Raw genomic sequence first — 27,655 nt, forward strand, 5'->3', positions numbered from 1 at the left:
AACGCCCTAATGACATCAGTTCTCTCTCATATATATGAAAGACGAAAAGCAATAGGATGGCAGTCGACTAAGAATACATATTTCACAGTTTTGCCGAGGGAGACCAAGCTGCGGCGAGTTATACAGCGAAGACTTCACAACGTGTGTTTTACTATTTCTACCGTGTGGCTAACACTGCGCCGTAAAACGAAAGTAAGCTGAGCAAGTTGATAATGTATTCTTGCTATTAAAGTGTTATTACAAACCACGCGTTTGTGTTGTGATATTTAGGACTGGTTAAAGGTGCACTGACAAGGAGGTTGAGTGAGTGGACACAGAAGCTATGCCAAAGCACAGGCGTAAGTATGTATTCAGTGTTTATGCTTTCGCTCGGGTCGTTTTCTTCCGTTCTTAATGTAATCGCCCTTTCGTACGACGAATCTACTGTCAGCGTCACTCGATTAGAAACTGTCAATGTACGAGACATTCCAGTTATCGCATGATGTTGGCTGATTCGACCCATATTTTCTGCTACACGACAAAGTCTTGAGATACCCTTGTCTCGCTTTCTTTCTCTCCAAAATCTGGGAGCTGCTGCTACTTTGTTGCGGCGATGGATAAAGAAGCCCTCGGGGACCTTCCTGGCGCCCAGCCATCTCACCGGGTCGCGTCTAAGAAACGTGGAAATTCGTCAAGTGATGCGGACGGCGAGGCAATCGAGTTGTACTCTGACAGCGTCGACTCGTCCGACGACGATTTCACGTTTGTCATGAGCCGAAGTGCAAAATGGAGGCTGCTACGGAGGTCACCGCCGCCAAGTGTCTCCACCTTGAAGACAACACCAAAACGCTGGCCGTACACAATGCTCTTCATGCCTGTGGACCCAGTGTCCAATCTGCGACTCCTAAACACGCAAGTCCTTTCTGCATTTCTTGAGGGAATCGCGCCAAACGAAATAAAAGGCGTGAGGATAAACGCACGGAAGAATGTCCTCGCAGTAGATATTCTACACCGTAGTGAACTGCAAAACATTTGACGCGTAACGGAGATCGACAAAGTCAAAGTGCGATCCATGATTCCTACAGGCTGCAATCACCCTGTCGGCGTCATTTATGATCTCGATATTTCTATACCAACACACTACTTACCAATATTAATAAAGCCAACTACAGTAGGCACTCTTATCACGCACATAACAAGACTTGGCCATACACGTTGCCTGAAGCTAAGGTTTGAGGGAGACACCATTCCCTAGCACTTCAACTTTGGCCATGTCCACCATCCAGTCCGTCCATACGTACTGAAGACCCTGCAATGCTACAAATACTGCAAGATAAGACACGTAAAAGGTGTTTGTAGGAATAACGTCATGTGCCCACAGTGCGCTGAATCTCATTCAGCAGATGCCTGACGCGCAACTGTGTTAAAGGGGCCTAACTTCCATGGTACTTATGAGAGCTCATCCAATGATTGCCCGCAGGTGAGGAACGAGCGAGCAGTACTCAAACGTATGATACCGGACCATTCACCACATAGAGAGGCTGCCGCTACTCTCAGGCGATGACGACATCGCCACCGAAGAGCATCACGAAGAGTTGCACCTACCGAAAGATAGACACCAGCTTTCGGCAAAGCGGCTACCATATCAACGCCGACTTCCACAAAAACGGACACTGCGAAAACGAAGAATGGGTCAAGACTCGCACCTCCCTGTTCGTGAGGTCCTCAATGACCTCAAGAACTGCGGATGTGACGAGAACTGAGGATCTCCAAGACATAGCGACGTTGTAGTAACTTCTGGACGCCATGTGCATTCTACTGAGCAGCATGAAAACCCTGTCGGCACAGAATGCACTGTAAATGCTGGACACCTTGAGTCCTGTGTCTCCTGACGAAATAAATCAGTACCTTTGCTTAACATTGAAGAAGAAAAAGCTCACGTTGACAATTTTTGGATCCTACTTATCTCCAACAAGCCGTCTAGACTATGAGCGCTGACGGGGAACCTTCGTTTCACGTTCGCTTTCGGAAAGATTGCACTGGCTGTCGGATTTAGAAACGCCGGGTAGCCACGACATCCAAACCTATTTGAAGATCGAAGGCTTGACTAGCTCCAAGTCCTCCAGAACCGTTCAATGCAACAATTGGCCTAAATACAATGTAATCATGGAAGACTGTTGTCGTGACGACACCTTCTATAACCTACAGGGTGCGATAAATGATGCCATATATACAAACACGCATTTGCTTTTGAAGTGTTCTTCGAGCGCCGATTTCAACATCGAACTCGCTAAACTTCGAGCACTTCGCAGTCGTGCGGAACGAAGATATAGACGCACAAAGTCCAATGATGATTTCAGAATGACTAGACGAACACAAAAGAAACTACAGCATCACATGAACAAGCTGGCATCGCGACAATGGGTATCCTTTTTCAGGTGCCTGGATCCGCGAAAACCTTTCTCGCTTTTATGGAGGACTTTTCGGGGCCTTCGCACAATCATTGCTCCGCGCCAGCCGTTTACATCTCTGGCACTCCATCTACAATGTAGAGATATTGACGTCGCTAATGCTTTCTGCACAAACATTGCTTGTGTAGCATATTCCGATGGAATGGGTGCGGGAACGCTCGACCAGCCACTGTGCTCACGCGATCCTCGCATGGAATTCCCTTCTTGTATGGAAGAACTGGAAGCGGCGCTGGCTATGTCTAGATGTTTTTCAGCGCCAGGACATGACGGCATTACATACCGTGCTCTGTGTAACCTAAGAGACCAAGCATGGAAGGCACTCTTGCTCCTGTACAACGACTCCTGGCAGACGGGTACGGTTCCACAAGAATGGAAGTCAACTCGCCTCATTACACTTCTCTAAGCTGGCAAGTAGCCTTTGGACATTTCCTCATACCGTGCGATCGCACTTGCCAGCTGTGTCGGAAAAACAATGGAGAGAATTAGTTTAACACATCTTGAATGGTACTTAGAGTTCTGTGAAATCTACCCAGACGCTATGGCGGTATTCAGACGTGGCCGTTCGCCAACAAACAACGTTGTTGAAGCCCGTGTTTTCTCCGTGGTGTTTGAGCCGTCCACAAGCACATATAATGATTCCAGGACTGCAGGAGAAGACAGATCTATGGGCCCCTGTTCTAAAAGAGCTGAGCTTACTTCTGCATGAAAAGTACAGCCACCAGGTACACATCTATACTGATGGATCGACTACATCGTCCAGTTCTGGTGGTGTGGTGGTCATACCAACGCGAGGATTAACACTACGGTTCAAGACATCGCATGTCAGGACCTCAACGGCTGCAGAACTAACGGCTCTGCGGCGTGCACGAGAATTCTGTGATTCTGAAGGATCTAGAAAATGGGCTGTGTTCTGTGATTCAAAACCTGCATTACAGTGCATGCTGTCAGTTCTCCGACGGAGATGGCATTTGCAAATGACATACGAAATCGAGAAATTTCACCATCACGTCCAAGAAAAAGGTCGCGAGGTTGTTTTTCAATGGGTACCTGGCCATTGTGGAACCAGTGGCAATGATCCCGCCGATAACGCTGCTCGCACTGCACATCAAGAAGAGCACAGCGTTCAAATTCCGCTTTCGAGGACAGGCGCCGCAAGGCAGCTTCGCCACCTGGCAGGCAGTCTCTCACTGACCGAGTGAAACTCGTCAAACTTACGCCTTACATGACTGCATCAATTGAGCCCCTCACTTCAACTCGGACCTTCACTCCGGCTTCCTCGAGGGGAAGCTACGCTTCTGTGTCGCCTTTGGTTGGGAGTTGCTTTCACAAAGGCATAGTATACATTAGTTGGAGTGAACAGTGCACCATGGGAGGTGTGCGGCACCTAAGAAAATATAGACCACCTCCTGTGCCCCTGTCCACGATATACCAGCCAGAAAGACAAGAACTTGCTAAGGCTCTCCAAAAACTGGACAATCGGCCGCTTTCTGTGCAGGTGACTTGAACCCGCTGCGATGGGCCGGGGAGCAGCTGCGCTCCGCTATCGCGGCGCTGCCACCACCGGCGTGGGCCGCTGTTTGCTTTCGCCGAGGATAAAGAGGGCAAGGGAAGCATGTCTCCCAAGCGACGGTTTGCAAGTAACGCGTTGATCATGCCGTTTGCAGCGTATGCTGGATGAGCGGGCGGGGGTCTCTGGTGGCCGCTGTCAAACGCGAGACAATCTAAAGAAAGGTTGCACCCTTTGGAGTGTGCATTTGCCACAAAACGATAATCGTCATCTGTCTTGTCCACATTTCCGGTCTTTAACGAGCCCGGTACTTCACAGTAATTAACGCCATGCGCGTTATCAGCATCTCATAGCATTTCCGACAGGATAGTAACGAACGCACCGTTTTCAAGAAAGGAAACGCAAGCAAGACAGATGACGATTATTGTTCCGTGGCAAATGTACACCACAAAGTGTGTAAACTTTTTTGACTTTGTACAGTCGAAATTTCGCAGTTGTGAGTATCGTAATGAACAGTTAATGTTTTTCGGGACCAAATTAAAGGAACAACGCTATGAATGGTCCTGCGCATGCTCGAACTGAGGCACCTTGCGAGGATCGTAGCAAGATCTGGCTTCAGCAGCTGAATGCTATATTAATAAATATGCCACAATGGCATCTCGTAATTGTCATCATGAATGTCGCAAGAAGCAAATTAAGCAAGAAAGCATATGCTTCAGGGTGGCACCTGCATTTCTCGAAGAAATCACAGGAAGGAGCATGCCTTCAAAGCATTGAGTGTGGTTTGGTCCGTGGTTTTTCCGTAGAATAGCAGCTTGCCCACGTATTTGACTGTAAACTAGCCAAGGCCTGTGGTTGAAAGGATGCCACGTGTAAACCTTTTTTTACTACGTGTGAGGCCCTTTCTCGTAGGGACGAACGATACCTCAGTAATCCATATCCAAAATGCTTCTTCCAGTGAACCTGTGACAGCGATAGCACCACCGATGTCATGCCTCCACTTTGCGAGAATCCTATAATCTCGGGGCCGTGGTCAACATTACGCGATTCAAACGCCCGATGCCCAATGCAAAGGCGCGGAACTTACACTCGCCTCATCTGTGCCTAAAACAATTAAATTATGGGGTTTTACGTGCCAAATCAACTTTCTGATTATGAGGCATGCCGTAGTGGAGGACTCCGGAAATTTCGACCACCTGGGGTTCTTTAACGTGCACCGAAATATAACTACACGGGTGTTTTCGCCTTTCACCCCCATCGAAATGCGGCAGCCGTGGCCGCGATTCGATCCTGCGACCTCGTGCTCAACAGCCCAACACCATAGTCACTGAGCAATCATGGCGGGATCATGTGTGCTTGAAAGTGGGTCCTAAAGACAATGAGCCACTATACATGAAGATATCAAAAAGGCCAGGTTGTGGGCACTTTCCAAGATGCCGAAGGAATGCGTCTAGCTCAATCGGCTACTCAGGCAGGGCAACCGTCTCCGAGTCCCCAAAAGTTTTCATAATCTCACCATGGGTTTTTTTAAACAACTTCAATGCCAAACCCAATTTTGTGGTCGTTTCTTAGTGGACAAGTACACTGAACGTACTTAAAATATTGTAACGGTTATTATAGGCCCTTTCCGAAGAGAGCCTTTGTAGTCGAAATTACTGCTTCTGCTCTTTTCTAAATGAACGATGAGTGAATTGCACGCATATTACCATAAAATCTGGAACAACGCTAGACAGCACTGAGACAAGTCAGTCTATATTCCATCTCTTGTTTTCATCCCGCTCACAAACACATTCAAAATGTATATCCAAAATCATAATGCGAAAGCTCTCACCTTTGAATGTGTGGGAAAGAATTGTAACCGGAAATTTCGATGATAAGGGCAACTTTTACAGCATAATGCGCTGCAAGGAAGCAGGGCAGGTTTGCAAAGGCGAGCGCATTTACTCGCTGGGTTGCGGCGCAAACCGCCGCAACCCGGCGGCTGCAAGACGACCTCGCAGCTGGCAGAATGGACGTAGCACTAGTTTTTCACGAGTGTGGTTATCAAAGGATACTTGAGGGTAAAAGAGATGCTACCCTCGACCACTTTATCCTCGGCATAGCCACTGCCATGGCCGTTCACAGCGGGTTCACGTTTTTTGACCAAGTCTGTACATAGGTCGTCTCCCTACTCCTTTCCATTTCTCAGCGCAAGATTTCACCTGAAATCTACGTGCATTGCCTGCGTCGGCCAAGTCGGCAGACAAAACACTCGAAGCAATCACAAATGTGTTCTGATCACCGACCATCTTCGTCGTTTAATGCCTGCAGCCACGTTTTTGTTACAGCGCGGTGGTTAAAGCCCAACAATTGGACATCACGACTTAGGCAAACGGACACTGTGACGTCATCGAATCGCGACTGCCGAAACTGGGCGCGCCTTTATCGCTGTGTTCGTCCTTAACCGAGTAAATCATTAAGCGGTGCAAGGGGGTCGTATCTCAAATTTTATTATTTCACGGCTCCTACTACGTATATAGGCGCATTTTAAGAACTTTTATGACCTGCTTATCATTTGACGCCCGGAGTTTTGATAAGGATGACATCGCATACAGCTTTCAATGCACGCAACGCACCCGCTTGAGTACGATCAACGAGAAGGTGGGTTGCAACGTATTTCGCAGCTGCTTAATTAAGAATATTGCCCCACCTTAACCATTCTGCGTCCACTACGAAGCACAAGCACTGACACTCGATTGTGAGGCAGAGAATGTGGTTCGTGCGCGACAGCTTTGTTGTGTTAGTTTGCATCAAATTTTTCACCTACTTCGTTAAAGATCAAGGACACTGATCTCGTAACCGAACGCTTTGGCTCATCTGTCTATACAACCTCACATGGTTTTATACAAACAAATCGGTAGTCTCGCTGACCAATCGCTCCTATACACCTCGTGGTGGCGTAGCGCCGGGCACATGAAAAATCATTGCGGTTATAAAACCTGTTGCCATGACCTTGACGCAGAAACGACACCCGTAAAACAAACCCAATTTAATCGGTTGACAAATTTTAGACATAGTGACAAGCTACAATCACTTGGGTGTAGTTATCACTTTGCACTTGAAGTGGAATGAGCACGTGTCGTTGATGAAAAAGAAAGCCGTGCAGAGCCTTGGTTACACTGGGGCGTTGCTTGAGAAATTCACCCAGCGAGACAAAGCTGCTACATTACAAATATTTCGTCCACCTAGTAGCCGAGTATAGGTACATCTTATGGAATCCACGTAACGAGGTTAACATAAAAAAATGGAGAGAAAGAATTCAGAGAAGCGCGATAAGATTTGTATTCAATTCGTTTAGCCGGTATGCATCACCAAGTGCGATGCTCTAGACAGAATTATTTACCCTACAAAAACGACGATATAAAGGAAAAATGAAGTACAGGTATCTTCTTAATCACGGAAAACTACGCATTGACAACGACACATGTAGTTAACCTCTCACTCGTCAATTCACTCGGCCTAGCCGCGCTAAGAAGCTGAAAGGCCACTACTGCTAAACTGAAGCGTTTAGAAATTGATAATGTCCCTAACCATTGGGGAATTGAATGTACTTTCTGCTGCGGCGCTTACTGACGACACCATTGATTCATTCTTAAAACTGCTTATAGAAATTCTAGAAATTTCTTTCTCTTGTACGAGCCTGCCCTTCCCCGGGATAGCACTCATGTGTTTTTAGATGCGTCTGCCACGGCTAAGCATATTTACACACCTAATTTCATTATGCTTTTCTAGCAGCATGTATGCTTTGAAAGCGCTGGATACGCGTTATATACATATTATATTATTCTGTTTCTCTGTCTCTTAATATTCGTAAACTTGGCGCCAAGAGCAGTTCGAACATGTTTACACATTTTTCAAACTACTAGCGCTAAATAGCACGTTTTCCGAAATGGCAGGCTGTTCATGTTTATCTCTCTTTTTTTTTGCCCATTCAGTGGTATTTGATTCTGCTCAAGCTTCGCACCTTGTATTCAATGCATTGTTCGTCATGTCTGTAATCACTCCTGCTTAAGGACTATCAACAGGGGCGGGCAGTACTCTTCAAAAAAATTACAGAAATAGAAAAATGAAAGTAACCAAAAAAGCTTTGCGCACGATTTGTTCTTAACATCAGTGTAATCTTTGAATATGTACTGTAGACATAGCACCGTCACCACCAAGTTTTCATCAATGCTAATTTCGGAGTCGTTAAGAACATCGTTGTAATTTTTGTTGGAATATCATACATAAAAAAACGCAAACTCTTCGCTCACCTTCTGTAGCCTGGCTGCTTAAAGGGAAGCTGAAGCGGTTTTCAATTTCCATGAATTGCTGGGATTGGGAAGAACAGACCTAATAATTTACGGTTCCGAAATTTTTTTCTTCGTTTTGTTAATATAAGGGGCGGAAATCGCTTTCTAAATCAACCCCGCGGACACGCCCCCATCGCTTCCCGGAGCGCCGGGTGAGGAGGTTAGCAGAGGAGAGAACCGGCGAGAGTGACGTCACTGGCGGGGACCGAGCTGCCGGACCGGCGTGCTGGCATGCGCTGGCATGCCTCTTTCGGTGCTGCGCTTTACTGAACGACGCTACAAGAGATTTGCCGCCGCCGCCGCTCACGTTTGTTTTGCGATTTTCGTAGACTGTTCTTTCCTTCTGTGCTGCGTGAGTGCCTACAGCCAAGGGCGCCCAACATGCCCTCGTTCTGTGCAGCAATCGGCTGCGCGAACACACGCGGGCGAGACGATGTGGTGTTTCACAGGTTCCCGAAGCACAAGAAGCTTGCGGCGCAGTGCGGTGAGGAGAGATAAGTTCGTGCCGACGAAATCAACTGTGCTGTGCTCGGACCATTTCCGCGATAGCCGGATAGCCTTACGACAAATGCGGAAACGCGTTGTTGCTAGCGTTGCTATACTCCGTTTCATACATCAGGTGCAACGCTGTGGAGGCTTGAGATACTTCTTGCAGTGGCTGCGTTCGCACTTAGAAAAAGTTCGGTGTTTCTTGACCCGATTTTTGAGAAAACTTTTCATATATAAGCTCAGTTCTGAATGAAAAAAAAAAAGAATTTACCCATAGAAACAATCCGTGTACTTATACGGCTGCTAACACGTTCTTTTAAATCAATTTTCTTTTCGGCATTCTTTAATTTCAGCCCGTCGCGGCAGCTTCACGTGCATGCTCGCGCGAGCAAATGCCGCTGGCACGCTGCGAACCATAGATGGAAACGCGCGCAGTAATAAATTTTGGTAACCGGACTTCGTGCGTAGCTTCCACAGCGTTGCACCTGAGGTATAAATTTGAGTATAGGCTTGCCTAGTGACATTCGACGTACGGTTGCAGTTATCATGTTTACCACACGGTGGTGCTAAAACTGCCTAATATCTTTATGTCAACACTAGCATGGAGCGCGCATACCGATTCTTGATCGAGCCACAATCGCAAAGTCGTCGAACCATATTCTGAATATTGCACATATAATCCCCCTGACCATCTCGATCTGGATGTGTATGATAAGCAACTTCCATGACTGTACCTCGCAGCACTGCATATGCGCGCTTTGAAACGCGGCACTTATGTTCGCGATCGTGTATCAACGCTCAGAAAACCACGGGACTTCAGACAAGCAGCGGCAAAGTGCTTGACATCGCGGAATTGTACCCGTGTTTACATTCTAATGAGAAGTTAGTGCTTCGGCAATCTTCCAGCAGCAAGTTCCCAGTGACACTTTAGCGCATTTTTTCTCCCGTCATTGGAACGTGCAGCTACATGAAAAAAAAAGCATACGTAACAGCTAAGATTTCCAGCGCGCGAGAAGGTGTACACATCGCTCTCGCTTTTGGCACACTCAACATCGTCGTTGCCGCCGCTGCCGCCATCGTTTTCCGTATCGGCTGTCGGTTCGAACATGTATACGGCGAAAATACAAGCTGTCCGAGACAGCGAGAACGTTCCATAATGCTTACAACTCAGCTATGCAGCCAGAACAGAACAGCGTGCTACGCTCTCAAACGGCGGCGCCGACCGGCGACTGCCGCCACTGACGTCACAGCGGCTCCGACCAATCACGGGCAACAGCGGCGTTCGCGCGATACCCTGAGGCGCTGGTGCGCGTTTTCATGAAAAAACAGCCGCTTGCGCTTGTTTCCGCCCTTTTTGAACGAGATATTCGTGTTCAGGGGACTCAAAACTGTAGAATGCCGCAGAGAACTCATTTTTTTCGAAAAGTGTTTCAGCTTCCCTTTAAACGTTGCCTCGTACTCGTGCACGTGGTAGCTCTCCGCGTCGACAACTGGTGCACCCGTCCAAAAGACCCCGCGAACTTGTCTCTGGAGGGTAATGGGAGAGAGGACCCTTTCCTCCGTTTGCCACTCTCAAAAGTTGCCCCCTTCGTAGAAAGCGCTTGACATTCCAGCGAAAATTTCCCGTGGCCAGTAAAAAGGCGGCCAGTTAGATACGCCTGACTCTGGACCCTGCCTCGTTTCTTGGAATATTTTTTTATCCTTAACATTTTGATGAACTACTCACTCACCCTATCAGCGGGGGAAAGGGGGAGGCGAGGGATCTGTACTTCCGATCACGTTCCCCATAGAATAAGACAGCAAATACCAATCCACATTTTTTTTCACGGTGCCACAGGGCATGGGCACTGACCCCACGGATTCGTCACAAAACTTTTGGGAAGGGACGCGTGCAACGGCCGCGCCGCCCAATCTCGGGACAATGTTTCCCCGTAAAGAAGAAAAAAGAAAGTGCTCCAACGCACGCTGCTGCATACAATCGCATACTGGAGATATCAGACCACATGCCATGCCCTCTATCACGCTGGTAGGGCATCGCACGTGAGATGCGCAGTTTGTGGGATTGTTCCCCACGTGCGGCAACTTGTTTTTCATCCACTTGCATTTCAATTATATTTATTGTGTTTTTTATTTCATTCATTAGGCACAAGTTGTTCTTGGTGTCAGTGTTTGTTGACTTCTGACGATATGACTAATAAAAATCGGGCCCCCTCGGTTAACCCTCTTTCTTATCGCTCCGCAGCTGGTAGCTCGACATCGGCGCGGTGCCGAGAACGTGCGTTGCGTAAGACTGCAATTCGCCTTCAATGCTGAAAGCATCCAGGGCTCGGACCGGACTACTGAGTGGTCCGGACAGCACCGGGAGCCGCGTAGTTTGATTGATGGCTTGCAAATTTTATGAAAAAGCTTCCATGTTACACATGGACGACACTTCGAAAACGTCACGTTGCTGACGTAGTCTTCTTGGAGCGTTGGCCCTCACTTGCTCGGGGTGGCAGCGCGTGCATGACATCGCGGCTGCGATAACACTTTGTCGATATGATTACCGACAAGACGCTCAGCTCCCACCAACGATTTTCCCTGTGATTCAGCACGTGCAGTGTGTCGCTGAAACGATTTTATACACCAGGCCGAATTATCGTACTGCGTCAGACTCTCTTCTCGGCGGCGTCGACAAAACCAGCCTGCCGACCATCGTTCGAGCGAATCTCGCGTGATCGGGCATCGAACCGAAAACACGATATGCACAGCGCCTTTGCTTTTACATGCAGGTTGTGTCACGTGACTTTAGTCAAACCTTGGAAATATGCAAATTTATTTATTTTATTGTCACATACTGCAACCCTTGGTGGGGCTATAGCAGGCGTGGATAATACAATATAATACAAAAAAGGAAATACAACAGGCAACAAAGAAGAAAGTAAAGCACAATATTCAGGACGCACAGACAAGAATTCGTTTAATGGGAGAGAGCGGTTCGTTCCTGGTAACGAATTCCAAGTTTCAGTTGTTTGAGGGAAAAAGCTACACTTAAAAGCCTTAGTGCAGGAAGAAAAAGGGTGCACTTTTAAGCGCGTGATGTCTCCTTCTAGAAGAGATTTTGCAAAGGTCATATATTCATTACTGGAGAGGGAACAAGACGAATTAATAATGCCGAGAAAAATTATTTTAAGAATTTACCTGTCGCTGTAGATCAAGCGAGGACTTGATTTACGATGGTGAGAACTGGTGGTCATAACGTCGGTAGATAAATCTAATGGCTTTTGTTTGGACGGCCTCAACTCTGTCTATTTCGTACTGCTTGTAGGGAATTCCAAACGATACTACCACACTCAAGTATAGATAACAGTAACCAGACAGTGTACGACGTAAATACCCCGGTTTTTGTATAGGTTTAGTCGTAATGGAATCAACGTGTTTTGACCAGGACAGGTTTGTGCTGAAAGTGAGACCAAGATAATTATATTCAGAAACGCTTTGAAATTAATTATCTTTAAATTCGTATCTGAAAAAAAATGGCTAGCTTTATTAGAGAAGGACCTAACGATATTGTTATGGAAGTTAATATTCATCTGGCATGTTTCACATCATTTGAAAAATTTGACAAATAATTCAGTAAGGCAAACATGACAAAAAGGAGATGAAATGACGTTTATGCATACGCAGTCGTATGCATACATTCGGATTTTAGATATCTTACGCGGCAAATCAATATAATTTAGTAAGAAAAGAAGACTAGCCAGGACCGATCCTTGAGGGACGCCAGATGACACATCCCCCGCCGAGGAATTCATCGAGTCAAACCTTACGCATTGAGAGCGGTGAGAAAAAAATCTCTCAGTGCAGTTTTCTAATTGAGGGTTGTTAAGAATGGCATTTAGTTTGGACAACAGTTTTTAGTGAAGTGCGGTATTCAAAGCTTTGTAAAATTTTATGAATATAGCGCCAATTTGAAATCCCTTATCCAGGTTAGGAGCTATGTCATGCATTAAATCGACAAGTTGTGTTATTGTGATAAATCCGGGTCTTAATCCATACTGTATATTAGAGAGAATTACATTTATTTCCAGAAATTCCATAATGTGTTTGTATATTATATGCTCCAGTATTTTGTATGAATATGCTGTTAAAGGTATTGGCCGGTAGTAAGAACGATTTTGCTTACTACCTGACTTATGTAACGGAAGCACCTTAGCCATATTCGATTATTAAGGTACTATGCCGGAAGTTAGTGATGTACTGAAGATAAAACTAAGGTACCGCAAAGTCCATAAGGCATGCCAAACGAGAAACAAATACGGGATTCCATAAGGCTCTTCACTTTTCTGTGATTCAAGATGATGTTTAGCATACCTTCTCTGCTAAGATATCATTAATGGGGCAAGTTGGATGAACGTTTGAAAAGGAGGAACAATATGATTATCGCAAAGAAAAATTGACTCAAAATGTGCGTTGGAGGTGTTGAAGAATAATAATGAATCCCTACTCGTTTCATTGTTCACACATAACGATGTACAAGAGCTGTTACGAGGAAAAATGGATCCCCAGAACTTATGCGGGTTACTTTTCAACAGAAGCGGCGTCTGTATGCTATACAAAAAGTCTTCAGCTCATGTGCTTTTTGTACGAAGATCCTCCTTCACCTTAGAAAACCTAGCAATGTGTACGGGGTTATGGGATTCCTTCAATCGTCTAAGCCTGCGAACCCGACATGAAAGATGTATATCTCTCTTCATCCAAGAAATTTTGTCCCCAAATTTGGGCTAAAATTTATACGATAGTGGCTTCAAGACTGCACGTCGATAGAGAGGGCCAATGAATGCCCGGTGCGTTGAAATCACCAAGACAAATAAAGTTGAAAGGAACTGAGGCTGTGCATGTGCATGAATGTTTCGATTGCTTGAAACGAGTCCACCGTTGCACATAGCTGGACATAACCCTAGTAGCGTTTATTGCCATCGCTTGGAAATACTCAGATTATCGTTTGCATTCCACCTAATAACTAAATTTAAATTTTCAAGTAAATTATCAAACGTTGTAATGAAATTGATTAATTAAATTTATTATTACAATATACATAAACGTCAGTTTTTCCCTTTTCCCAGCTCTACCCCTGTATAGGAACTGAGAGAGTGGCAAAGCTGTTATGTAGTCGATTCGCGACTGTGCAAGTTCTACCCATTATCTGCCTCCTCTTATCCTCCTCGCTAGCGTTGAATCTAGCTCCCCTTTCGATTTGCACGTTAGTAGAAAGCTGAGCTCTACGATTTCTTAAGTGCGTTTGCGGGGGGGTCACGGTTAATTACAGCTGTGGAGACGCTAACGTGGTGACGTCCAGGGAGTCCCAGAAGGTGCTGTGCACATGTGAGGCGATGGAAACGCCTAAACGAGTTTCTTGCACCGCTTTTTCTCTTTTCCACGCTCTTTCCACGGCATGCAAGAAAGCAACAGCATCCAGGCACGTAACTTTTCTATGCAAATGAGGAGGAGGGAACTTTTAGTAGTACAAATGTGAATAACCCCACCATTCGCCATAAACACCAGTAAACCCGCAAAAGATAATTGAAATAACGTGTTTCTCACTGGCACGCCTGTGAGATACACCTCTTCTTTACTTGGCAAACAGCGAACCAAATCAAATGGACTCGCGCATGAAAGATGGGCAGGAAGAAACTTGCCAAGAACAAGTTAACAAGTGAATGTGGAAAATAAAAATTTCTAGTTGCATTTTTTCAAAACGCTCTGGAAGAATTACAGAGAAATGATTGTTTTCGCAACAATCACACTTCTTTTGGATCCCTCGTTTACTGCTCTACCAAGTGACAAAACCGACTCGCATTGTTATTTGGGAAGTTACGTAACGATGCGTGGTCTCGAGTCCCGTAAAACCGCGTAGAGAGCAGGGCGCTGCGGTTCTATACGTACTGCGCCCACCACGGATGGTTAGAAAAACACCCCCATTAGCACAACGGGGAAGTGGCTACGTCAAGCGGCTCGATTGATAACTGTAGAAGCGTCATTGAAAAAAACACGGAAATATTCTCCACATCCGGCGGCGGCATTTAACCATCTTCGGCATGGACCCACGTATGCGGAGCGCTCAACGCCTGCTTCACCTCCGCCGCAGGTGGGCCGCCATCGCACTGCCAACGGGTTCAGCCCAGGTATGGTGAGTGCTTAACGGCTGCTTCAACTTCGCCGTGGGTGGTCCAGGCATTGCACCACCTTCGGGCCAACCCGCGGCGCGGGTGAATCACTTTGCTCTTGGTTTGAGAGATTTGAGTGTCGTTAGCTGTCGCTGCCGTTCCGTCTTCACGGATTGGGATGGTTGTCAATTTTTTCCCTCTTTTTCGATGGCGGTAGTTCTCGGCATGTCCTGAGGTGTGAAGGCCAGTGCTCTCATTGATTACCTGCCCGCGCAAATAATTCGAGATCATTTCAGCTGTCACCATCTATCCAATGATCTCGCGCATTGCTGTTGTTTCGTTACTACAACCTTCCTTGTTTAGACTGATCCAGGGACAAGGTAAGAGATTCGGTTCGTAATCAGCTATGGCCTGTACGCTCGTGGAACGAGCTGGGGCTGCCGAAAACACCAGTTGCGCTTAACTGTTCCTTTTGCTTCATTATTTCCTCGAGTGAAGGTTTGCCGCGATTATTGCAGATCTTTGGAACCATACACCCTCGTCTGTACACTTATATACTGTAATGAACATACGATGTAATAATAATAAGCTGATTAGATTTGATATGGGTTAGATGAGATCGGAAATAGAACAATGCGAAGCGGAGTCCATCCTCAGATGCTGAAATAAGCGCTAAACCCATCAGCAATATCACTGTCACCCGTTACCTCGAGTGGCTTTTCCATAATTGCACAGCACTTTTCGTGAAAAATTGGCGACTGGAAACAACAGTCGCAAAGAGTTGAGAAATTAAGCGATGCACAAAGAGAGAGAGCCAAGGTAAGAGCCAAACAGGATACAAAAGGAGACTTCACAAATTTACCCATTCTTTGCGAAAATATTTATGGATGAACATCTTTCTTTATTTAAAGGAAGTAGAGAAAACGCGACCGGAAGTGGAGAATGATGCAGCGTGCATTGAACGACGCTTCTGCATTAATCAGTCCAGCCACCTGATGTTGCCACTTCTCTACTGTGCTCATGGGGGTGTTTTTCTAATCTTCCCCGGTGGGCGCAGTACGTCTAGAGCCGCAGCGTCCTGCACTATATGTGGTTGTACGCGACTGGTGACGATGCATTGTTACGCAACATCCCGAATAACAAAGCAAATTGGTTTTGGCACTTAAATCGGTAGAGCAGTAAACGGGAAATCCATGAGAACTTCGATTGTTCCCTAAAATATATATATATATATATATATATATATATATATATATATATATATATATATATATATATATATATATATATATATATATATATATATATTGCAAAACACCCTGCTATAAATCAGTATTGTACATTTTCGCTTGTTTACTTCTTGGCAGTGTTCTCCCTGCGCTTCTCTCATGCGCCAGTGCATTTGATGTGGTGCCTTGTTCTCCAAGTAAAGGCGAAGTGTACAGGGGGACAGGCGTGCCTGTTAGGCACACCTTATTTAATTTCTCTTTTGCGGGTCTAACCGTGTTTATAGCTAATGGTGGCCATAATTCACATTTGTACTAGTTAAATGACTTCACCGCCCCCTCATTTGCATAGGAAAGTTACTTTGGGATGCCTGCCCCACCCCGAAAAAACCCCTGGGTACGCGCCTGGGAAAGCCCGAAGGTTTAGTAACATTTTAGCACTACCGAGAACTAGTTCCAAGAAAATGTTTTATCGTCACTAAAGTAGCACAATACACTCGCTTATTACGTGCACAGTCCATATTTAATTTCTCTATAATATAAGATATCACAGATGTCTGCGGAATAAAACATCCAGTTTATTGTTCCTAGTACATACACGAGTGGAAGAATTGCATTTCCAAAAGCTCCTTTGCTCTCCAATGCGGAAACAGGCATGAATTATTGATTGACTCATTGACTGAATCTTTTATTGAATTCTTGATTCTGCCATACGTCGACAGAATCGACGTATGGCAGAATCTATGTCCCTGTCTTCTATGAAAATGGTTGAAAGCTCTGCTCTGCTGACGGTGCCGGCCAGCCTGCAAGAAAATATTCAGAAAATGTATGGAAGGATCATTACCAAGACATGTGCGGGAGCAATATTTAGGCAAACTGAATATGTGTGCCCTATTGCTCCAAACAGAAAGGTCGGCTATATCGCCAGCATTACCTTATTTTTCTCATTTACGGGAACTCAATACCCAGGTAATTTCTGCGTAGATAAGCATTAATTAGTCATTCACTTATTTAGTTATTTGTGCACACACCTTGCGAGCGCTATGTTTAAAACGCACCTCGTAATGTTTTCAAAACATCACGACTTCCCTATGACATCACGTTATACAGATCTTCCGGGGATCGAAACCTTAATTGTGAAAAAAAATTATGGTAACGTGTTCGGGGCGCCGCAGGGCTTGTCAGTATGCGTTATATTGTTTAGGTCGATGATATTCGTTTAACATTAAAGATCAAAACTACACATTGGCATGCGAGGTGCCTGCTCACAAACACAGCACTCTTTGCAAAGACTACACAAATCTCAAGCCTCAAGTTAGTTTCCTCACTTTTCTCGTTTATTTCTTATTTCTTTATTTCCGTTCGTACCGTTTGAATCATCTCAATGATGTAGCAAGTCCTGCGTAACTTGGCTGGCACCTTCGTCTTTTGTTAAAGTCTTTCTCTTTCACCCACGTGCAAGTAGGCTTAAGAACCAACACTATGCAAGCTATGTAATTCAGTGGCAATCTAAAACCGCAGCCTAATGAATATAATTGAAAAGGAGTGAAACAATAAAAAGAAAAAGGCACTGTTTGCTATGTCCTCCCAGATGTGATTGAAAGGCAACCCAAGCTAGTACAGACGTTTTACGATGCATAAACCTTGTCACGTTTGCTGGATTCGCCATAATTGAAGCGCGGGATAGACTTTGTAGTTTGTTCCGTTTGTTATTGCGGATTATGTAGACTTAACAGTCTTGCAGTCTAACTTGGGCCGCCCGTGGCCTTCAGTATCTTGGAAGATAAAAATATGGTGTCTAGAAAAATTAATCGCAAGTTCATAAGTAGCTAGCCGTTGGGAAGCTGACGATTTATGGTACCCCCCCCGACCGCCAACACCTAAGGGAATTTATAACAAACCTTCCTGCTGTTCATGTTGCAGCCGAATGACCCTTTTTTGTAATCCACCATTTTTTGCTGACCGTTATTCATTTCCACATTCCTCCCAATGCAGTAGACGAGCTGACCTCTCACACCCCACCAAAAAAATAACACGATGATAAGAACCCCCTCGTACATGTTTCACATAGATCGGCTCGAGGCTGCAGAACGTCAGCTATCTTCAGGAAGCGGCGGACGTGTAGCCAGCAGTCGTGGTTCAAGTCAGAGAGCTGACGCCTGGCACCAGGATCTGCAAGGCATTTCGCCGTCTCCTTGACGACACCGGTCATTCTCATAAACTCGTCGAGGCTGAAGTGGCCAACACGAAGCAGGGCGCTGCTGATCATCTTCTTGGCGGCGGCCTTGGTGACGTCAGCGCCTTCGCTCACCATTTCGAGCAGACGAGGATGGTCGTGCATCAGCTCGATTGAACGAGCGGCTTCGAGGCCATCTTCCTCGCCAAACACGAACTGAGCTGCGGCGAAGACGGCGGAGGCATTCCGTCTGGTCGTTTCCTGCAAGTAGAAAGAATGAGCCGTTGTAAGGTTTAAAGCCGAAGAAACATTGATGAGTTTGCAAAGCGTGAAAAGTTCCAAGCGCTTTACTCGTATCGGACAGCGTGAGCTAAAAAGTAAGGAAATCTAAATGAGCTCCGCTTGAAAAGTGGTAACGCAGCTCCAGAATCAGAGCAATTGAAAATCGCGAATAAGAAATTTCGGCAATGTGTGATAAACATTCTACTGTAAAGCAAAATCGACTGCAACCGTAAGATTTCGAATACAGTAAAGAATACAGAATACACTACTGTTGTTGGGTGCACGAGGATATTGGCTTTAAAATAGGAACGAGCGTACACGAAAAAAAAGCAATACTCTTTCGCTGTATTTTTTTTTTTTTGTTGCGGGTGTGCGTATGCGCAGGCGTCAGGATTCTCATGAGCGATGCCAGATCTGAAGACCCCAGTGGGTCCAATATGCCTTGTTGTAAATGGAAAGGACTACGAAAGAAAGCATCTGCTGGTTCAGTAGCTTATAGGACAGTGCAAAAAAGAATCGTACGTGCCTCACACTGGAGGACCTCTCACCCAGCCCCACAAAGGTGGGTTTTTCCTTGGTGGGTTTAGCCTTGGTAACATTCATTGCAAGTACAGGTTAGTCTTGTTGTCTAGCTATGTTGCGCCGTTTATACAGTCGTTTGGCGCGCTGTTCATCTGTTTCCTGCGCGATAGTCTGCAGGAAATAGTCGCCGCTAGAGAAAGAGAGTAAGAAAAACGATGATGGCGAGGACGTGGAAAAGCAGGGGCAGACGCAGCAGACGAACTTGCAACAGGAAGCTCCCACGTCAGCGAGCGCACTGGAATGCTTACGTCAGTTTTGCGCGTTCACGTGCCCAGTTTTGTTCACATATTTTCTTTGGTCCATCTCGTTGCTCTCTGAAACTGAAACATGGACTGGTCGCTACATACGAGACTTCAAATAGTTACTGTGATGTCCTGAAGCAAATGATGTTTCGTGCCGTGAATACTGGGTCATTAACTACTTACTGCAGCATAAAAAAACGAGAACGAAAATTTTTCTTCCGCTACTCCTTTAACGCGTACACAGCTAAAAAAGTTTTAAATTAGCAAAATTCCACACAGATTTCAAGAAATATTATTAGAGAAAGCTAAGGCGCTGTTACCATTTAGCTACCCCAGAGAATGATGTTAAATATCCGCATTTGTCTATTTGTGTTCACTTGTGGCTTCTACCAACCTTGCGGCGTAAACTGTGATGCTATTTTCCAAGTTTCTCAGCGCTCACTTTTGTCCAACCGAGCAAACCAATTAGTCTCTGCAGATGCGCGTAATCATAGGAAATTCTCGCACTCTTGGCGCATTGTGCTGATGGATATGGTCAGCTTACAAAATCCAAAAACCATTCGACGTCAGAAGTATGAAGCTTATAGGTCACATCCATGCAATGGTCTCTAATTCCCATGCAGCTGGAGCCGCACTTTTGCAGTAAGACTAGATAGGCGTACTTCACTACTGGTACACTATAGTAGTGCACAGCTACTACTACACAACTACTACTGCACTAGTAGTGCACTAGTGCACACGTAGCACCAGATTTCTTTCAAGCGATCTGCGCAGTAAAACACTATACGGCGCGTAATACACATGCACTGTCCTCAGTAGCTCATCATTTTACTTACGATCGGAAACGATTCAACAAAAGATAGCACTGAGACATACCAAGATGTCGGCCAGTGCGATGTTCTTCTTGGTGGACACTCCCGTCCAGGCCTCGGCCCTGTGCACCGAAGAGCTGCTCACCGGTCCATGCACTTCACAGTGCCCGGCCCTGAGGATACAGGCGGGAGTCATGGCGAATTCTGTGAGGCGGAGACTTTTGCTGGCACCATGCGCGAGCCACTTGAAGTCGTCGTCGGACATCAGTACTCCCTTGAGGTTGACCCTGACAAGTTTGAGGTTGGAGGCCAGCGCTCTCACTAGTTCCAATTGCACCTCACGATTCTCTTTTGTCAGACGGGTGAAAAAGGAACCGAAGTTTATGTCTACATCAGTAAGCGTGGACGGAGCTCTTATACACGCCGCCAAGGCGGAGAACACCCTGCGATCGAAATAATAGCACTTAATCCGGAGCGACGTTATGTGAGAGCAGCCACCGACCGCTTCTAGAGCTGAGATAACTGGCTGCAAACTGAGCCTGCCATTGTAGTGAAACTGGGCCAATCTGATGGTTGCACTGCCGATTTGCGGGCATTGCTGCAGACATTCGGCGTTGCGCATGTAAGCCCCGCGGATGACCACTCGGTCGTTCAGTCCTCGCTCCTGGATGGTGGCGCAGACCCTGTCCGGCCGGTCGATTGCGGGCAAGGAGAGAACGACCACCGACTTCAGAGCGTCCGTTTCAGCAACTGCACCGAAGAACGCGTGGCATTCAGCTTCGCCGAAGCCCCGCAAGTCGATGCAGAGCTTGCTGAGTGGCAAGTTGGGTCTCCGCAGGGCTGCAAGCCAGGCCTCCATGCATGGCGCGGCGTTCGGATCTAGTAGCTGGACAGTAGGGTTCCAGATTACGCCATGGCAATCGCTGAAAGTCGAAGGTAACCTCAGGCTCCGCAGTCTGGCGCTCCGAAGGACCACTTCAGCGAAGAGGCTGACCACACCCACGCTGCCAAACACATATAGAAAACACTTGTTAGCTGAAGAACAATGAAATCAAAAGGGAAAACAACACGAGAAAAATCAATAAAAAGGAGGACTACTTTAAAAGCTCACATTGCATACTCAAATTGCCGTTCCTTAACGCGAAGAAGAATCGCAGCCAAGATCATCCGCAAAGAACGTTCAAGGCGTTCACCATGATTTAGGTCTGCGAATTCTATGTTACAGCAAGTGCCGATTGACACTGACCACAGGATCGACAAGCTTTTCATACAGGACATACTGGTCATACAAGCCTCACAGCGAATCATGGCGCGTTATTAACCGTGTACTGCTCAACGACTGTTCGAGAAGGAAAGCTATATCAGTTTCTACATTTTCGTTCTTCTCCATGAAGAGTGCACATGTTAAAAAAGAATGATTCAACGTGTAATAGAATTTGATGAAAGACAATGTTTTCATGGGTGAGTTGGGACTGAGGAATGGGGGTCGGAGTAGCCTGATTTATCTTAAATACCGCGCTGGAGCGACAGTATTTGATCGACGTCAACTAGAAGTGGAATCACCTGCAGACCGTTTGTCAACAGTTATTATCATTAGATTTACGATTTATGTCTGTCTGGATGGGCATGTTATAAAGCTAGCTCCCGAAGGTAGACATTGGCCGCAACACAAACACACGTAGATATATATATATATATATATATATATATATATATATATATATATATATATATATATATATATATATATATATATATATATATATATATATATATATATATATATATATATATATATATATATATATATATATATATATATATATATATATATATATATATATATATATATATATATATATATATATATATATAGAACGGAGGTTAACCAAGGGGCCTCATTTTTATTAGTCATATCATCAGATGCCAACTAACACTGACACCAAGGACAACATAGAGGGAAGTACTTTCGGCTCTTAAATGAACTAAAGAAACGACAAAATCATGGAAATTAAAGTGGATTAAAAAAGAACTTGCTGCAGGTGGGAACCGAAACCACCACATTCGCGTTTCGCATGCAATACTGTACCAATTGGGCTAAAACAGCGCCATTTCCCCATCCAATTTCTTGGGTATCTATGTTTCCTAGTAGAAACCTTGGATTGTTCTCCAACGCCACCACTCACAGACCTTGGCGGTGGACGTGGAACATCCTTTTCAACCGCAGGCGTCACGAGAACGTGATCTTTTCGGGTGAAGGAAACTGGTCAATAAACCCACACATGCTGCCTGAAAGCATCAATGTTGCCGGACTCGAGACCCTCGTTATGTAATAAACGAGAGGAAAGGGAGTTACCAGAGAGGACCGATGTGTATAAGTCATATCATAAGAAGTCAACAAACACTGACACCAAGGACAACACGCGTTAGGTGTGCCCTCGTAAAATAAAATCTTCAGGTATCAAATTCACAGTAGCCCAAACATATTATACATTACATCGGATATTACACGGTTAAGATGTATCAAAAATATCTCGCTTCACTGTGGCCCACTGTGGGGGTCATTGCCCCGTGCAACCGAGGTGGCTGCCCAACTGGGGCGCCTACACTGCCACTGAAACCTGCTTTTACATTTGCATAAAGAAAGTCGACTCACCGTTGTCAACAAGTCAAAGAGTGTATTCTTTGACTCCGCTGACAACGAAAGTCCCGGCAGGAGTGTTGCTAAATGCCGGAACGATGCAGCGTCGATCCATAATACAATGCCAGCTATACTTACAATTCTCGAGTCATCAGAGCGAGGTCCGCATTCAGTTCCTCCAAAGAAGTCATCTTGCAGAACACATCGATAAGTTCTCTCAATAGCAAGTCCCAGTCGGAATAGCCATCCGATTTTAGCGTCAATTTTCGCAGCGCTGAGTCTTCTTTCGCAAGGTAGCGGGCGAAGAGTGCGCTGGAAGCTTCGTTGCGGAAAGCGAACACACATTGTCCGACGCGCAGGTCAGTGATAGTTTTGTTTCTTATGAGAGCACGAATGAACCAACTCGCCTGACTAGGGGACATCAAAAGTTCTGCCACGTCGAGAGTCGTCAGGTGATGCCTGTCTAGATCCAGTGATGTCCCAAACAAACGTGCCCTCAGTCCCCATTCCTTCTCGAAATCATGAACCTTGAAAGCAAGACTCTCGAGATGCGAGAAAGACTTGATCACCTCGCACATGAAAGCTGCGTCGTCTGCTCTCATTAATGTGCCGCAAACGGCAACGCTTTTCACAAAACAATTACGTTTTACTACAGAAAGCAACGAATGGCGATGCTTCGAGTTCGCGTTGAATTCTATCGCTGTAATGCAGCGATGCTCGGCCACTAGACGTTCAACGAGATCCAGAGGCTTCAATCTGCGCAAGTCTTCGTCTAAGCAGGACAGGAGATGCCCGCAGGTGCTTGCCTCGACGACGGCTATAAGGGCGTCGCCCCTGGTTTTTCCTCGCCTGTCTTCCCGAAGCTCAAGGCAGGCGTCTAGAAGGATTTGATTTAGGCCACGACGGTGCTTCAGTAAGTGACAGCTTGCCCCAGCTGTCTTTGTGCATGGGATGTTCTGCATGTGCCATTCCATGCGCCTTTTGGCTGTTGCAGGTCTGGCGATGATGGCATCTTTTACATGCATTGCTTTAGACATGATTCACCAGCCCGCTGAATAGCGGAGTACAGTGCTGCCACGTGACTTTATATCCTTCAGTCGTCTGGCGCAAGACCTGCACATAGAAAAGAACGGGGTGCAACAGTGTCAGAGAATAAAGTACAAAACCCACGCAAGCGACCTTGCACGCGACAGCAACAAGCGACGCTGTGAAGATGGCTATCGTGTTCGTTCGTCACCCAGAAGTCGTACCCCATGCCTGTGATGACTTCGAGCGACGTCTCCCGGTTGTTGCCGGTATGGGCGCAGCAATATAGGCACCAAAACTAGCGCGAAACCTGCTTTATTAACTTAAGTTGATGTATTTTACTGCACGAAGCAGCATAAAATATTTCGGAGGGTCTTAATTGCTGCAAGTTCGTATCCTTGCACGTATAAAAATTCAATTGTTTGCTCCTTCCGTGTGACAATCGGTAGTATTCGAGGAACGTACTACATCAAGTTCCGGCTGCGCGCTATTGGCTAGTCGTTCATAGTACTTCCAGGCGTAAAGCGACGAATTCAGACCGACGAACAGACCGAGCGATATGCTCAGGCGACGGCCCGACCCATCGCGCGACGCCACCGCTGGTTGCTGTCACGCGCGAAATCGCTCTCATTGTATTTAGCTTTAAACAAGCGCTTCTGAGTAATAACATTGAACGCGCTTAGGTTTAGGCGTTTCCCTTCTTTCAAGATGCGTATGGCGTGCGAAAAAACGCCATAATGACATCAGTTCTCTCTCATATATATGAAAGACAAAAAGCAATAGGATGGCAGTCGACTAAGAATATATATTTCACAGTTTTGCCGAGGGAGACCAAGCTGCTGCGTGTTATACAGCGAAGACTTCACAACGTGTGTTTTACTATTTCTACCGTGTGGCTAACACTGCGCCGTAAAACGAAAGTAAGCTGAGCAAGTTGATAATGTAATCTTGCTATTAAAGTGTTATTACAAAGCACGCGTTTGTGTTATGATATTTAGAACTGGTTAAAGGTGCACTGACAAGGACGTTGAGTGAGTGGACACAGAAGCTATGCCAAAGCACAGGCGTAAGTATGTATTCAGTGTTTATGCTTTCGCTCGGGTCGTTTTCTTCCGTACTTAATGTAATCGCCTTTTCGTACGACGAATCTACTGTCAGCGTCACTCGATTAGAAACTGTCAATGTACGAGACATTCCAGTTATCGCATGATGTTGGCTGATTCGACCCATATTTTCTGCTACACGACAAAGTCTTGAGATACCCTTGTCTCGCTTTCTTTCTCTCCAAAATCTGGGAGCTGCTGCTACTTTGTTGCGGCGATGGATAAAGAAGCCCTCGGGGACCTTCCTGGCGCCCAGCCATCTCACCGAGTCGCGTCTAGGAAACGTGGAAATTCGTCAAGTGATGCGGACGGCGAGGCAATCGAGTTGTACTCTGACAGCGTCGACACGTCCGACGACGATTTCACGTTTGTCATGAGCCGAAGTGCAAAATGGAGGCTGCTACGGAGGTCATCGCCGCCAAGTTTCTCCACCTTGAAGACAACACCAAAACGCTGGCCGTACACAATGCTCTTCATGCCTGTGGACCCAGTGTCCAATCTGCGACTCCTAAACACGCAAGTCCTTTCTGCATTTCTTGAGGAAATCGCGCCAAACGAAATAAAAGGCATGAGGATAAACGCACGGAAGAATGTCCTCGCAGTAGATGTTCTACACCGTAGTGAACTGCAAAACATTTGACGCGTAACGGAGATCGACAAAGTCAAAGTGCGATCCATGATTCCTACAGGCTGCAATCACCCTGTCGGCGTCATTTATGAGGTCGATATTTCTATACCAACACACTACTTACCAATATTAATAAAGCCAACTACAGTAGGCACTCTTATCAAGCACATCACAAGACTTGGCCATACACGTTGCCTGAAGCTAAGGTTTGAGGGAGACACCATTCCCTCGCACTTCAAATTTGGCCATGTCCACCATCCAGTCCGTCCATACGTACTGAAGCCCCTGCAATGCTACAAATACTGCAAGATGAGACACGTAAAAGGTGTTTGTAGGAATAACGTCATGTGCCCACGGTGCGCTGAATCTCATTCAGCAGATGCCTGACGCGCAACTGTGTTAAAGGGGCCTAACTGCCATGGTACTTATGAGAGCTCATCCAATGATTGCCCGCAGGTGAGGAACGAGCGAGCAGTACTCAAACGTATGATACCGGACCATTCACCACATAGAGAGGTTGCCGCTACTCTCAGGCGATGACGACATCGCCACCGAAGAGCATCACGAAGAGTTGCACCTACCGAAAGATAGACACCACCTTTCGGCAAAGCGGCTACCATATCAACGCCGACTTCCACAAAAACGGACATTGCGAAAACGAAGAATGGGTCAAGACTCGCACCTCCCTGTTCGTGCATGAGGTCCTCAATAACCTCAAGAACTGCGGATATGACGAGGACTGAGGATCTCCAAGACATAGTGACGTTGTAGTAACTTCTGGACGCCATGTGCATTCTACTGAGCAGCATGAAAACACCGTCGGCACAGAATGCACTGCAAATGCTGGACACCTTGAGTCCTGTGTCTCCTGACGAAATAAATCAGTACCTTTGCTTAACATTGAAGAAGAAAAAGCTCACGTTGACAATTTTTGGATCCTACTTATCTCCAACAAGCCGTCTAGACTATGAGCGCTGACGGGGAACCTTCGTTTCACGTTCGCTTTCGGAAAGATTGCACTGGCTGTCGGATTTAGAAACGCCGGGTAGCCACGACATCCAAACCTATTTGAAGATCGAAGGCTTGACTAGCTCCAAGTCCTCCAGAACCGTTCAATGCACCAATTGGCCTAAATACAATAATCATGGAAGACTATTGTCGTGACGACACCTTCTATAACCTACAGGGTGCGATAAATGATGCCATATATACAAACACGCATTTGCTTTTGAAGTGTTGTTCGAGCACCGATTTCAACATCTAACTCGCGAAACTTCGAGCACTTCGCAGTCGTGCGGAACGAAGATATAGACGCACGAAATCCAATGATGATTTGAGATTGACTAGACGAACACAAAAGAAAATACAACGTCACATGAACAAGCTGGCATCGCGACAATGGGTATCCTTTTTCGGGTGCCTGGATCCGCGAAAACCTTTCTCGCTTTTATGGAGGACTTTTCGGGGCCTTCGCACAATCATTGCTCTGCGCCAGCCGTTTACATCTCTGGCACTCCATCTACAATGTAGAGATATTGACGTCGCTAATGCTTTCTGCACAAACATTGCTTGTGTAGCATATTCCGATGGAATGGGTGCGGGAACGCTCGACCAGCCACTGTGCTCACGCGATCCTCGCATGGAATTCCCTTCTTGTATGGAAGAACTGGAAGCGGCGCTGGCTATGTCTAGACGTTTTTCAGCGCCAGGACCTGACGGCATTACATACCGTGCTCTGTGTAACCTAAGAGACCAAGCATGGAAGGCACTCTTGCTCCTGTACAACGACTCCTGGCAGACGGGTACGGTTCCGCAAGAATGGAAGTCAACTCGCCTCATTACTCTTCTCTAAGCTGGCAAGTAGCCTTTGGACATTTCCTCATACCGTGCGATCGCACTTGCCAGCTGTGTCGGAAAAACAATGGAGAGAATTAGTTTAACACATCTTGAATGGTACTTAGAGTTCTGTGAAATCTACCCAGACGCTATGGCGGTATTCAGACGTGGCCGTTCG

The sequence above is a fragment of the Dermacentor albipictus genome, chromosome 8 (genome assembly GCF_038994185.2).
Source record: "Dermacentor albipictus isolate Rhodes 1998 colony chromosome 8, USDA_Dalb.pri_finalv2, whole genome shotgun sequence".
Classification (NCBI taxonomy): Eukaryota; Metazoa; Arthropoda; class Arachnida; order Ixodida; family Ixodidae; genus Dermacentor; species Dermacentor albipictus.